General features: G+C 40.4%; 1 protein-coding gene across 1 annotated transcript in view; it reads right to left on the reverse strand.

The window, feature by feature from the left end:
- Positions 1-14,357, reverse strand: part of LOC135938983 (uncharacterized) — an 86,041-nt gene that overhangs the window by 54,245 nt on the left and 17,439 nt on the right. The window lies entirely within an intron of this gene.

Consider the following 14,357-nt stretch of genomic DNA (forward strand, 5'->3'; position numbering starts at 1 on the left):
GCAATTCTGACAGATGCCTTTGTTCTCCCGAGATCGTTTAAACTGTTGCACTGTTAGGCATAAATGCTAATTGCTTTGTTGGTGGAGATAAATTGGTTTAAATGTATGTACTAATTATTGCCTTTGCACGAAAATGACCATATTTCCCCTCCTCATTTTTGTTTTGCCTTGCTGGGGACGATAAAATAGTTAAATTTTGGTAGCTTATGCAAAAACACGAATTAAATCGAGTGACACAATTCGCACCGGTGGGCATTGACAGCCGAGCGCAGCAATAATCGCGGCTGATTGCGTTAAATAATTTGATCGCAGGCGGCGCTGCCCTACAATGCAATCAATTGGCCATTGTGCGCCTGTTTTTTATGCTAATGATCCGGCCGGACAGCGTGCCTCAGCAACTCGCACAAACTTCGCTCATTCGTAAATCACGTCGATTGTTATTTCGCGCGCGGATTTGCGCTGCTGGATCAGCTTGCTCGTTTTTATGGTGCGTGTGTGTTATTGTTTGAATCCACCGGGCAGATGCCAAGTCTCTGCTCTCGCACGCTGCGGCAAAAGTAAGCGTGCACTGATCGGGTTGTTTTACGAGCGCGCGGTGTTTAGTAAACGTGTGTACGCGCGTTCATTCCAGCCGACCGGCCAGTTTATCGCTCCATTTAATTGCACCTGTTCGATCGCGCCGTTCGCACCTGCTTTGATTACCAAGCGTGCTAATGGTTTTATGCCAGCCAGCCCTGGCCTTGCTTTTCCGTTTCCATCGGATGTCTGGTGAATACCAAAACGGATGCACTCTTCTATTTAATTGTTATTAAAAATAATGATGAATTCTCTTAAAAGGAAATAAATACCGAAAAACAACTATTTTTATGACTCAGCCATTCTGAATATATAAGAGAAGCGTTGAAATTTTTTTCCGTTAACTGACAAGCGCTGGACAAAGAAAGCGACCATACCGTAACATCAATAATTAGACAGCTCAGAATAGCAGAGATCAGGATGTGTTGATTTTTTCAGTCATAATTGGTTTTTGGTTGTTAAATCCACACAATCGGCTAGGAACAACAATTAGGGCGTGTCATGAACATCAGCTCTTGTCGGCTATAAATTTCAATGACAATCAAATTTTTAAATTGGTTTATCTTCATTTACAAAAATTATTTATTTTTGTCATCGATGCTCTTTCAAAATGCAGTTTAATTCAAGGACCTTTTTGTGCAGAATTAATAAATTTAATTTAGTCCGAAGTTTCGAATCACAACCCAGGTCTTTCCTTGTCCTTCCCAGAAATGTATATTCTGCTGTAATGTCTGCACGTGGCTCGGCTGTGGTGGCAAATAATTAAAATAATGCGCGCTTCATTTCACCAACGCCAGCGGGGTTGGAAAAGCAAGTCTCGGAGCGAAACGCGAGCGATTGTGTGTGCGAGCGAGAGAGTGTACATTGCAAATTGGACGACAATTGGTAAAAACACTCGCTCTGCTCTCGTCTGGCTTGGCGGGTGGGTGGACGGGTGAACGATCCATCTCTCAAATTGCGCGCCTCACAAAAGTGGAATCGAGAATGAGTAAGCGGCTTAAGAGTGGCGGAGAGAGAATAATTTTCTTGAGTGGGCCCACCTGTGCCATATCAGAGGCCACTGTTCCGCACCACGGAACGCATTGTTGCCCACATTGTTGCGAACTCTCCGATTCGCAACTTATCGCACTTTTCAACAAATACCACCACTGGAACTGTGATAGGAAGGACGGCGGGGCACTCGAGTACAGACATCATAAGCGGCTTACGCACTTGCGTTTACAATAGTATTTTTTCCTGTAGGATTGATTCTCCTCTCCTGTTAGCAGCAAGGTAAAGTTTACAGTCTTAGTTATAAAGGACTGAATATTTCTAGAATTGGTAGCACATTCGTCTAAAAATAGGTTTTGGGTTATACAAGTTCTGACGAAGTTTGTGAATTATTCCGCTCCAAAAGTGTAAAATAATTGCGGATTTAGCACAGGAATTGATTAAAAATTTAGCAATGTGTCATTTTTTACTTTGGCTAGGAAACTTGCAAGCTCTCATTGATGCTTTAAGATATTTTTTAACTCTCTGAGATGATTACCAGATCATTTTGCAAATTCAAAAATGTAGACAACTCATTCGCTCCTTTATATAAATATTTTTTTAGAAATAAAAATTCCACTATACATTTTTAATAATGTAAAAATAGGAAATTAAATCATCTTTAGGTAATATGAAAGTACCATTTTTCGCTCTACGATTAAACTTCTAAATCTTACAAAGCCCAGGGCCAAAACTTTAATATCAAAATTATTCTACGAATGTAAAAAAATGAGCCACCAATCATTTTTTGTCTAATCAAGCATTGTCTAATAACCAAATTTAAGCCAAATTGAGCAAAAACTAAAACGTCACATCCCTTTAGTTGCCTTGTTAGTTTAATTTTGTTAATGTGTATCAACCATTAACCAGAAAGCTCAAAATGAATCCTAAAAAATCTAGATTTAAAAAATTACTATAGCAGGTGGCCATTTTTCTGAACCTGTAAAGTAAAATATTAGTTTATTTTGTTAAATTTAAAAAAATCATAGTGAATTGGGCGAGAAGCTAAAAACAATTTTAAATTCAGATTCAAAGAGTTTAATTTCTTGATGATTAAATTCTACCGCATTGCTTTCCTATATAATTTTAATCAGTGGCAAGGGGGAAATCAGCCGTGTTATATCAGTTTGTAAAACACTTTGACGTTCAGGACACTAGTTCAACATTTATTTATTACGCTTGTAAATGAGCACAGCGTTGGGCATGTTCTGGCATATGCAGAAAAAATGGGCAAAATCCACCGCAGACCGAGCTATGGAGAGAGGAGGTAATTCGACACGCGCAAAAAAAGGAGAGCGTGTTGCTCGTTTAATTCATTTGCAGCGCTCGAACAGGGAAAAAAAGAAAAATGCCCAGCGTATTATTTAGTTGTCGGGTGGGTGGCTATTGAAAAAACAATTTTCGCATTTGTACATACACGCGCAGTGTGCGCTGTGTGTGTTTTTCATAATATTCGGGTGGCGGGGGTGATTTAAGGGCCGCGAAATGGGGCGCAAAGGCCAGAAGTGGCGGTTTATTTTGCAGTCACTCAGCACGGCGCGCGCAGTGTGCGATAAAACGGCCCTCCGCCGCCGTTGCCTCTGCCGACAAAGGGAATTACACGCGTCTGCATATGTACATGCGGCCGTGCCCAGCCGAGCAGCATTATTATTTCGACGAGCACTTTAATCCCTTCATTGTGCATGCGTGAAATATGCCCGTAATAACGCGCCCGTGATGTCATTATCGCAGATCAATACATTCCGAATGCCGCCGCCGGAGCCCATTCCGCACATTTTTACCAGCAAACGTTTTAATTTGCTCGCTCGCATCGGAAAATTCCTCCGATCCTCTAGCTCGGCTCTCTCTCCAACTGCTCTCCACTAAACACACTACAAAACAATCCGATTCCACTGCAGCGTGCTCTCTAAACTTTGATTTCGCGTTTGCTTGAAATGAGTTTCAGTGGATCAACTATTTTCAGACTTTCAAGCAGAATTATTTGTGCAGTGTGAGTTAAAAAATACCAAGAAACAGTGGCTTTTCTTCAAGAGATTATTTTAGACAATAATTAATAGGGCTCTGAAATTTAGACAGTCAAACTTCATAATGGAACAATCAGATGAATCATGCAATTGTAAGCCATTGGGATCACACCGAAAAATGTTAAAAATTGCATAAACAATCTAAATCAATAAGAGCCCGAGGAAAATGTTGGATTTTTGATCAGTTTTCCAGTCAATTTTTTCAAGACCTGTTTTTAGAAAAAATACCATATTTAACCTAATATTATCCCATGTTCTTGACTAAAACTATTTACCTGTCAGTACTTTTAAGACCAAAACAGTCTCACACAGTTAAATCCTCATTAAAATTGGTAATCGGATCGCAAACAAATCCCCTTTCACATTTCTCGTGCCCATTTCCTTGATATTTGGCTCTGAGTCGCACTTCAGCTCCTAATTGGTGAAACAACTGTGCAAAATGCACTGGCGTCAACTAAGTATTCACTTTTGGCAAGGCAATTTAAACAAAAGATTGGGAAAATGTTGTGACAAGCACCGACGTGTTTAGAGAGGGCCTCAGCGGCAGCCACTTTGTTTCGCGAGCGAGTACTGTTACTTGGCAGTCATAACAAACTAGAAACTTTTTTATGATCACAAACGCCGGCGGCAGCAAGAGCAGGGAATGCTGTTAAGCCTCTTAAGGAGGAAATCGCGTAAGTTTTCAAGAGTGCACCCTCCTCTTCACAAGGAAACTTCGCATACCTTCTAAATTTAAAAGCTATTTATTTTAATAAACGTGTACATGATGCACATACCAGATGAAATATTTGTATCTGTTATTGTATTCGAGTTACAAAGATCACTAGAAGTTTTGGGTGAGGTTAAAAATTAGTGTATATAATGTGTATAATATAGAAGTGTATTCAACACAGAAATTGAGTAAACTAATTTTATGATATAAATTTAGATCAAATTTTGGCACGTACAAATCAGACAATTAAACCTGTGGCAAGCGCGTCTTGTAAGCGCGTTCCCATTGTCACGATTTCAATTTCTGCAGGTCGACCATTGACGGTGCATCACATAGAATTAATTATTTAAAATAATGAAAAAAATATTTAAACTTGTTAGGGTATCGCATAAAATGTTGTTCTTTATTACAAATATATCCAGAATTATATTACTGAAAACAAATTGAATGAAAGAGAAACAAAATAAAACATGCAAAAACAAATATCCCTTGTTAGAATTTTCACACTCTCTCCTCGCAATTTGTTTATTCGGGTCACCTCCAAACAAGCGCCGCGCCCTAAGAGAGTGACACGCGAGGAAATTCGCGTCAGATTTTGCAAATCCTGCTGCTCGTCAGCACGCGAAGAGGCCTCTCTCGCTCTTTTTGCTCTTTGTTTGGTCGGATTTAAAGGCGTCGCGGCTGCCAAGGATGGAGGGCGGAGAACCGAGGATTTAAATTTCGAGTTTTCGGGCCCATTCAGACAGGTGGTCTGTGTCGAGAGGAAGCAGCAAGAAAAAGCAGCAGAGTTTTAGCGCTATAAACAAAGCTGCAAATTAAAACGCGTGACAGCTAATTTGAAAAGTTTGCAGGTGCGAGAAAGGAGGAAAAGACGACGCAGGAGCAGCAGCAGCAGCAGCAGCAGCAGTGAGAAGATTTTTATTTCCGCTGCGTGTGTCCGTCTCGGCTTCTCCTTGCTTTGTGTTAATTCCGCGCCCGTTCGCCACTTTCATCTCCACTATCGCGCAAACACACATACACACAGCCAACTTTTTTAATTAAAACGCGCTCAGCAACTTTTAATTGGTCGTTTGGCCTCGTTTGATTGTGACGCTCGCTCCAATTAGTCGCCTGCAACGTATGCAACACATACATACCCGCCTCTCTCACGCTGATTATAATTGCATCGTGCTGTGCGCGGTGGGCGCGTTGAAACGGACAATGTGTGGACACCGCCGTTGAATGCACTTGCCACCGCCACCGTTGCAAACTTTTCTTATTGTTACACTACGTACTTGGTTTGCCAACCTCTCCCACGTGTATTATTGGCTAACAATACGCTCAAATGGAACTAGTTTATCATGAATACCTTTTTATTTGATATCTGCTGATTGCAAATGGAAATTTGACGCATTCGTCTACTTAATCAAATTACCAATGCACATGGAAATGTCGAATGGATTATTTTTTTGTAAATTTCAATCCATTTTGGATAAAGTAATTTTAATATTTAGTACAAAACACGACGTAAATAACTAGGAATGGGAATTTAAGTGAGTCGTCTATATTTTCCTGTGCATCTGATTTTATTTTAGGCACCGTAGGAACACGAATGATGCAATTGCAAGACTTTGAACGAAAAAAATCTTTGAGACTAAAACAGTCAAAATTACTTGTGAAGCTCTACAAACATCCTAAAAGAGTGCTGTAAACGTTGCAATATTTTCGTGCGTTTTAAATAAACTAAGGGTCTCAATAACTGAACGGTTGATAAATTTTAAATAATGAAATAATTGTATATCCTGATTGTTAGACATTCTAATTGCTTGTTTGGTCAAAAAGGTAAAGATTTGCAACAAATTTACTACAAAGTGGCGTCAATTGTTCAATTGAGAGGGCCTTTATAAGTTGCTCTTCAAAATCTGACTGTTCATAAACCACATGGATTCTGACAGGAGGGATATAGACATTCAACAAAAACTCATTTTTCCTATCTCCAGGCTAACTAAGCGTAGTTGAATTGGAGGAAATCACGTGAGAAGTCCGATTTCAATAGGATGGCAGTGCCAAAAGCGTGATGCTGGCGATTGCGGCTCAAGTGGCCGCTGAAACGGGTTGGAAATTAATTGAAAAATCGGCCGAGCCACGAAGAATAAAGCGGCGCAGAGTCCGAGAAGTGCTCTCATGCGGTCCGAGAGTGAGAAGTGGTCCGTTTTCCTTTTTCACGCGGTGGCGGCGGCGGCATCGACATTTCCGCAGCGGGCGCTGAATTTTAAGCAGCGGAATATAACTGGCCCTGACACACGCACACAAAGGGCTATAAATTTTTCTCAATGCAAACATAAAAGCCGCTCGCAGAAATTACACGGTCCCGAAAATAGGCGCCGCTCTTGCGAAAGAGAGAGAGAGAGGAGAGGGTCGCTTGCTGTTATCGGAGTGGACGCTTTCGAAAGTCAAACAAGCGGTTCAAAACACACGAGAACAGCGCAGTAATCATAAAAGAACAAACTAGAGCGGGAAAAACGATGAAACCCTTAAAAATTCATTGTGTGTGTGTTTGGCATTCCGTCGTCCAAAGCACACACTGCTGAATAATCTGTTTTGTGAGGAATGTTATCTCCTCTCGTAGGCATTTCATTTCTTCGTTTCGCAGGAAGAATGACAGATTGTGCTGTACGAGCATGGCGTGCGTAATCTGCGATTAAGAATTCCTTCATCTGAAAATGCTTGTTTATCAACCCCTCGATTTTATGGGGCCACAACGAAATGGATTCCGATCCTAAATTATGATCTTCACATTCTTCCAGTCATGGCAGATATGATAAAGAATATATCGTTCCGAAAATAGCTGTTAGATTTAATTGTTTTCTGCTTTTATATGGTACTTACATTTTTCCTAATATTGCTCCTTTCAAAGAGGAGTGGTTGAAATAGTTTTGATTGCTACAAAAAAGAGCAGAATTGTTTTTTAAACCTGTACATAAGGGTAACTGAAGTTTTTTAATAGATTTTATTTTTAATTTTTGAACAGTAATGGTTTATACTTTGAAATGCTTATATTTCGTTTCATTTGAAAAGTTCATTGGGATAATTTTCTGTTTGACAATGTAACTGTAGTCAAAGCTAAAATTTCGGTTAAAAATTTTAATTGGCCCGCCTTAATTACGTCAAAAAGCCAATTAGATAATCATTCCCTTCTCCGATTGGTCGCCGGCGTTCTTGTGGCGCTCTTTTGCTAGTTAATGTTTCAAAAAATCACTAAATTTACGGTTTTTACGTTTTCACCGATATTCGGCGCGTCGTGTCCAGTTGCAGGCCAAGTCATTAAGCTGCCTAACCTAATAAACCCCTCAGGAATCGAATGGAATTGTCAAAAATTAAATTCCAATGCTATACTTAAAAAATAAATGCGTTGATGTATGGAGTCAGTAATCCACCGTTATTTCGCATGAATTATTATTAAATCATTCGCAAAATTGAGTCTTTTGACCGTCTGTGTCCTGTTTAGCATAAAATATACATAGCTGTGTGAAATGATAAATTGTTGGCTGAATGGAGAGCGATGCAAATTCACACGTGGCGCAGAATGAAATTTGTCGGGAATTTTACGGAGGTGCCTGCGAATTACCTGCTCCCGGGGAGTGTCCCCGGGGGAGGAATCCTCAGGAGCTGCGGCGCGCGTCCAAATTTGATGAGAGCGTGCAAGTTTAAAGCAGCAGCAGCAGCAGCAGGCGTGCGAGATTGGCCAGACGCAACAACAATTGCGCATCAAAATTTCACGCGTTTACAGGAATGCCATTAAAAAGTTGGCTAACTGCTTTTTCGGCCCCTTCGCCATGCACGCATGCAGATGATCGGCGGCCACGACGCTGCGTGTTGATTGTCAATTTGCTGACAATTTTGCCGCTCGCCGGCCTAATTGGATTTGACCCCTGGCCCGAAATTAAGCCCTGATTTGGTGCCAGCTTTAATTCCGCAACTAAGCGCCAGGCTGGCACCGCCGCTCGGATTATTGGCCACCGATATTGCCAATTATGCAGCTGAGAGAGAGTGACGGCCGCATATGCGCTTTGATATTTCGCATCGATCGCCACTTGGCCTGTTGGCTGCTTGCAATTGCAATAATGACACGCAGCCAGCCCTGTTTCTCCTGAGTAAATAGAAAATTTAATAAAGTGTATGTATCTCCAGCCGGAATGACTGATTGATGGTGTTTGCACTGCTGCTGGGAAAGTAATACTGTTCATTTGAGCACGCGAGAGATGATGCAATTTGTTATTGGAATCACAGTTTTTCATTAAACTAGTTTCTCTTAACGAAGTCTTTTCTCTTGATTCAGTGGTTTCAACTAAAATTGAATTTTCTATTTAAGTCTGAAAAGAAAATTTTAGGTTTTAGCTTTTACTTGGTGATAAAAAAGGGTCTTTTTTCGAAACAATATTGAAATAACTCACAGTCCTGATACAATATTCTCAATATTTATTTTTAAAAAATAGTTATATCTAGTTTAAATCATTTATTCAAAAGTTTACTTTTCCAACCTTAAAATTGTTCCTTTTTGCTGTGTGACCCATGACAACGAAATTCCACAAAAACATTTCTTGCGAAATGGAGGAGCCAATTTTGCGTGCCTCTCATTTGTTTGCAGCGGAATTCTGCGGATTTAGGGCCGCAGCGAGCGAACGAGAGGGCGAATGAAGTGAGAGCTAGCGAGGGTGCCTACGTGTATGTCAGAGGTGAGGAATTCGCCGAGCGGAGAAACGATCCGAAGGCCTAATTAGGCGGATTAATTAAAGGGTGTTTTCGCCGCTGGTTGAGAGCACTCAGCCGCGCTCCATTCATTTCTGGCCTGTCAGTCTGATTAATTGAGTGCATTAGCCGCGTGTGTGTTTTGCCAACTGCCATGCCGACAATTCGACATCTCGCTGCCTGAATGAGAGAAAATTCATCTCGCGACACGCCGATAATAATCGTCATCAGCTGCGCAAGGCGGCTGGGAGCGCAGGTGGGCCAAAACAATATGTGCCTTGCAGACGGCATTATCGCTAAAATGTTTTAACTCAGCTAATTATAATTTGCTACCTTTGGGCGTAGTTGAGTTCATTAGGAAATCGTGGAAAAAATACTTTCCCTGTAGACAATTTTCAAACACGACTAATTTAAATTGATCTGATATGCAAAAGAGATTTTTTAGCTAAAACTTAATGAACTTTAGTATTAAGGAATTAAAAATCATATTTTTATTACTTCGCCAGATGACTACTATCTGTTGATGTACGTTTAGAAAAATATCCGATTTTGCATTTAACAATCAAACAATAATTTTTTTTATTATTTTAACAATTTGTTTATATGAAACGTTGAATGAAAATAAAGCAATTGAAAATTGAACCCTTTAAAATTGACACAGAATTATGTAGTTTTTTTCTAAATTTAACAAACCCAGTAATTAATTTCACTCAAGGAATGGCTAGAAAAAATAATTCATGGTAATTCTATTTAATTTAAAATTCAATACAATGCTTTTGAATCACCTTCTAACCTAACAAAATGAAAACATTCCGACGCTTTGTAGAGTGCGAAGAAAATCAGAAGTGAAGTCTTGTAAACACTTTCGCATCTCAAGCAAAAGACTTGATTGACAATATCCGCGCTCAACGGCAGAAGGCCGAATTTGACAGGACGAAAATAGAAGGCGACAAACGTTTGGCACCGCCCTGAACCGTATCATTTACTGAAATAAGCAATGTGACAAAACCAAAGCAGTCAGTGCGTTGTTGTCGTATTCCGGGCTGGCTTTTTGGCTAATTTGAAGGCAAACCCTGGCATGTGGTCAGTTACTTTTTCTTTCTTTGCGCTAGCTAGCAGGATGAATAAAAATAATGCCTCGGCCCATTAATTACGCGCTGGCAGTTTGTTTGCGGACTGCTGCTTTATTTTTATTTGCAGCGTGCGGTCTGGTGCTGCGTAATTCGAGACACCAGCTCTCTCGGCTAATACCCAGCATTAATCCATGCCAAATAGGAATTTCCTCTCTCGGGCGACGACGGGCACCTCGGGAAAAGTGCCCCAGCTCACGGCACTCGTCAAAACCAGCTTTCCCACTGCGTGTGTGTGTGTGTTTGGGTTTGTTATCCTCCCCTACGAGAGCGCAGGCAAATGAGTTTTGAATTTGCAAGACACGTTCGTTTTGCTGCCGTTCCGCAGAATTCTACTGTAATTGTTGCGACAACTGTGGAGCATGGATGGGATTTGTTGTTTAATCTAGCTCGAAGTTTCGTCGAGTAAGTAATAGTATTCTCTCTCTTTCATTTAGAAAACATTGGTTCGGTGGAGAAAGAAGAGTATTTTAATTGAATAATTATTAAGAGGCTCAACTGGGACTTGACTAAAATAAATAAAATGCTGAAATATTTTTCAGTGCTTCCATACCAGACCCCAAATAATAAACAGCTGTTTCTAAATTTACATTCTTATATAAACCGTGTAATTCATGCTGAAAGTGATTCTGATTCAAAACGTTTTTAATCTTAGGAAAAGTCGTTTAAAACTGTGCTTCATTGTCGAATAACAATTTCCAATATCTGAACTCCTAAAGGATATATTCATCTTCAATTTTCAACCCTTTCATTTCGTTTGAAAAAGTAAACATGATTTTTTGGTTTGTTTATCGCGGTCAAATATGTCTCCTAAAAGTCTAATTTTTTTAAAGTCTCTAGAACGCGACCAAATATCCTGTTCCGTTGCAAGCATTTCCAAGAATCTGAAATCAAAATATCCCATCTTGGCCTGATTGTGAAAATAAAGAGCAAGATGAGAGAAGCCTGAAAGCGACATTTGATGTCAAATTTTTGTTTCAACGCAAACGGTGCATCTGGCCTCATTCAAAGCGAGCCGCAGCCACGAGAAATACGATATTTGTTGATGCGGGCGGTTTATTATTTCGGCTGCGAGCATGTTTATGTATTGTGCACGCTGATAACAACGCCGCCGAGTGAGAGAGAGAGAGAGAGAGAGAGAGAGAGAGAGAGAGAGAGAGAGAGAGAGAGAGAGAGAGAGAGAGAGCGAGAGAGCGAGAGAGGGAAAGAGAGCCTCTCGTCATTACTCGGCAGGCAGGCAGGCAGGCAGCTGCCTAGCAAGTGGCCCAATCTCGTCCTTCTTGTATCTCGGGTGGGTGGCAGAACAGAGTGAAATTGTGTGTCGGGCACAAATTGCGTGTGCGCGCGCCTTTTATATTTTTACGACGAGAGCCAGCCAGATTCAGCGACGCACTGCCAGAGAGTGAGAGAAAGTAATAAACAACTAGAGAGCATGAGATGCGATATCATTTTTATGTGCTTTAATGGGAGCAAAATAGCATGTTTTACGCGCTAACCTAGAGCAGAAAATGCGTCTGATTATTTAAGCGGTAATGAAAGGTCATTGTCATTACATTAAGCTTGTAAAGCTTTGCAGTGTTAAGAATTTAGTTCCAGCTTAGGCAATGTTTTACACAGGTCTGTTGCACCGGTTGCATAAATTCAATGAGTGATCCGTGGCAAGAACCAATTTCCTTTAAAATATCGATCTCACCTATTTTTACATTATCTATTCAGGCTGCTGTTATTTGTATCTCATAATATTTTTAAATTTAATTATACGAATTATATGTAATTTGCTTTTCTAAATTGTATGTTTTGGCGTATCCTAAAATCATAACAGTAAAATATTTAACGATCAGAATAAAAATTGCTTTGAAGTTTAATAATAACAACTCTTCACAGGTGGAATTAATATTTCTGTTGGAGGAATTACAAAAGCATGAAGATTACCGCTTTTCGCTTTCTTCTTGTGAGAAAATGAGTATTATGAGTTGCGATGGAGAATAATTTCGCCGCTTGTTTTTGTGAAATTCAGCGAATGCGAATCTCACTCGGCGGCTCTCTGCAAACTTTAGCAGAAATTGTGTTTTATAATTGAGTCAGGTGAGCGAGTTGTTTTTGTTTACATTGTGTCTTGACTGCGCGGAGGAAAGAAAGTTTCGCTCTGGGCGGGGAACAAAGCCGCTTCGGAAAAAGCGGATTCTAAACTTTCTTTCATTCTTTCATGCAGAGTAGTTTTGAGCTGCAGAGAAACATAATTTCTGCTCTCGCCCCTCGCTCCAGTGAGTGCGGATTTGCTCTCGCGTGTGCAAGCCGCCACTTGAGCTCAACAGGTCTAATTAGTGGCGCCGAAATTGCACTTAATGCCGGCCAAATTACAATTGTGAGACACAAGAGCGACGTGTGTGTGTGTGTACACAACATTCCGCGGAGCGAGAGAGAGGCTGCATTTCTTGCTCAAATTGGATTACTCTCGGACGGCTGGCGTCAGCGGCAGAGTGTGTTTGTCTTGTGTATTTTCATATCTGCTCGCATGCAAAGCCAGCTTTCCGGCTCGCACTCGCCCGCTCCCATCGATCTGCTCGCCGCTTTTTCACACACCCCAGCCTACTCATTTTGGCAATTCATACCAGGCTCTTTTAAAATTCCGCAACATTTGCTATCTTGGTGTTTATCCTGACTCTAGGGTTGATGTTTATTAGGTTGACAAACCATTTTGCAGAACGTTCCACGACAGTTTCGGCTTTATACAGGATAGCGGGAAAGTTGCAGTTTTTCTTTTTACTAAAAAATTAGGACGTGGGAATGGCTTCACTGATATCTAGGGCTGTACGTTTAAATTTTCAACTGTTTTTCTGGAACGTGCTATGAAGTAATAGACTTCAAATGAGCACGAATCATGCAATATAAAGCAATTTTTCGCCGTAAATGTTATCAGTTTTGGCACAATCCAGTTTTAAATTAGTAAAAACATACAACGGACGGATGGCTGCAGTTGCATCAACTGTGATTTGCCTGTTGCATTTTACCATTTCTTGAACTATAATCAAATACTGATGTAACTGTTTTAGAAGAATGGGAAATTGTGAACGGTGTATTCATTTATTTTTGTTATATATCTGTTGCACGCACTTACATGTTAAATGAATTATTCATTCATCCATTGTATTTTTTGCTTAGAGTTCATTTTTTTAAAAGTGTGTATTTTAGACCTGCCAAGATGAATGAATTTTCAATCTTAAACGTTAAGGATTTTTCTAAAGAAATAAAAATTTAAAGAAAAACATTTTTCGTACCTCAGTTTCCTGATTCTTGGAATAGTTGAATAAATTCATACACCACTAACACATCCAAAAATTAAAATTGTACCAAAAACCACGTCTGAATTTTTCTAAAATCTTCTGAATGTAAAAAAATTCAACAAAAGAAGCGGAAAATGCTGTATTTGCTCTGTCCATTGTTCACTTTTTCAGTTTTGCACAGTCTTAGGCAGAGGATGTCGTTCACCTTGGAACGAACTCTCATTTCAAAAAGAGTATGGATTATTTCATAATCCCAGAAAATGACACGCCTGTTCATTTCGCTCATCGTGTTTTAAGCGGCTTTCCACCCCGAAATCCCTCTCGAGATTAAAAAAATCGAAGACACCCACGCACGAGAGGCAGAAAAAAACCGATCCAACGAATTATTGTCAGCGTTTTCGCGCTTACTCAGCTGCTCGGCCGATAAATTGCTCATCACGAGGAATTTTCTCGCTTTGCTCCGCTCGAATCAAAATAAACCTTTTCCCCCATCAGCACGCGGGTTCGCTTTGTTTGTTTATTTATTCGGCGGCACCTCTAGGAATGACTCAAAACATCCACTAACTCAGCAGCCTACGAGATCGAGCGAGAGACGTGTCGCATTCAATCCGGTCGCACACCTGATGCTGATCGAAAACAACCAGCCGTGGGGGCTTGAAAAGTCGGTTTTATTCTGCGTAACACGCATGTGTCTGCATATGTGCTCCAACATCAAAATGCTTTTGTTTGACTCAGCTTATTGTCACCAACGATGCAATGAGAGAGCACACCTGGACCGGAAATGAATTGGAATTTCACCCTGAGGAATGTTCACCAGGAGAAAAATAAGCTAAGGAGGGATATATTGAATGTGGGTCGATTTGTATCATGCAGA

The sequence above is a fragment of the Cloeon dipterum genome, chromosome 3 (assembly GCF_949628265.1).
Source record: "Cloeon dipterum chromosome 3, ieCloDipt1.1, whole genome shotgun sequence".
Classification (NCBI taxonomy): domain Eukaryota; kingdom Metazoa; phylum Arthropoda; class Insecta; order Ephemeroptera; family Baetidae; genus Cloeon; species Cloeon dipterum.